The sequence below is a fragment of the Cherax quadricarinatus genome, chromosome 68, assembly GCF_038502225.1.
Source record: "Cherax quadricarinatus isolate ZL_2023a chromosome 68, ASM3850222v1, whole genome shotgun sequence".
Taxonomy (NCBI): domain Eukaryota; kingdom Metazoa; phylum Arthropoda; class Malacostraca; order Decapoda; family Parastacidae; genus Cherax; species Cherax quadricarinatus.
In genome coordinates, this window is record NC_091359.1 from 4,561,457 (window position 1) to 4,562,570 (window position 1,114).

The window sequence follows — 1,114 nt, forward strand, 5'->3', positions numbered from 1 at the left end:
GGCAAGTGAGTCTTACAACTCGCAGGCCAGTGCGCTAACCACTGGGCCAGCTGGTTCTAATAAGATTCAAGAGTGTATCAAGACTGTATCAAGACTGTATCAAGACTGTATCAAGACTGTATCAAGACTGTATCAAGACTGTATCAAGACTGTATCAAGACTGTATCAAGACTGCATAAGACTGTATCAAGACTGTATCAAGACTGTAACAAGACTGTATCAAGACTGAATCAAGACTGTATCAAGACTGTATCAAGACTTTATCAAGACTGTATCAAGACTGTATCAAGACTGTATCAAGACTGTATCAAGACTGTATCAAGACTCTCAAGACTGTACCAAGGCTGTATATGCCTATATTAAAACTAGATATATTGCTATCCACTACGATAATAGTAATTGTGGTTGGCAGGTGGTGATGGTGGTAGTGGCAGCCTGCCTTCTGGCTGCCACAGCAGTGTTGGGTCACCCTGAAGCCGAGGCAGGTCGCCGGCGACATGGTGGAGGCCACGGCAGGAGAGGCGGATATGGACATCGAGGATAAATCATTGTTTATCCCCATGAATTAATATATTCGTGGGGAATAGGAGGCCATCCAGTCTGAATCAGTGGATCAAGAGCCCTTCATCAGCATCAAGGGTCTTCTAGAAACAAGATTCAGCAGCTTCTAAAACTATTGTTTAATCTGTCAACCAATTTGTCTATCTTGTCTTAATTTATCAGAATAAATTTTTAAGGTAATAAATTTCGGTTTAATTGAAGGTCCTGACTAGTAAAAATGTCCTCTTTGTTTACATATCCTTTTATGTGTTATTTAAGACACCGGTTGTCTCCCACCGAGGCAGAGTGACCGGATGAAGAAATACTTTAACCATCATTCATTTATTCGTTGTGTTACCAGAAGTGTGTTGACATTACAGTTCAGATGACTCTCTGGACTGTAACATTCTCACTCATCCTCCAGAGTGCAGGCACTGTACTTCCCACCTCCAGGACTGTAACATTCTCACTCATCCTCCAGAGTGCAGGTGCTGTACTTCCCACCTCCAGGACTGTAACATTCTCACTCATCCTCCAGAGTGCAGGCACTTTACTTCCCACCTCCAGGACTGTA

The 1,114-nt window shown here is 42.8% G+C and overlaps 1 long non-coding RNA gene across 1 annotated transcript in view; it reads left to right on the forward strand.

Annotated features, from left to right (window-relative positions):
• Window positions 1-745, forward strand: part of LOC138854723 (uncharacterized) — a 1,305-nt gene extending 560 nt beyond the window's left edge. The window contains exon 2 of the long non-coding RNA XR_011393910.1: window positions 413-745. This is a non-coding gene — a long non-coding RNA (uncharacterized lncRNA). The remainder of the gene's footprint in view (window positions 1-412) is intronic.
• The last annotated feature ends 369 nt before the right edge of the window (window positions 746-1,114 follow it).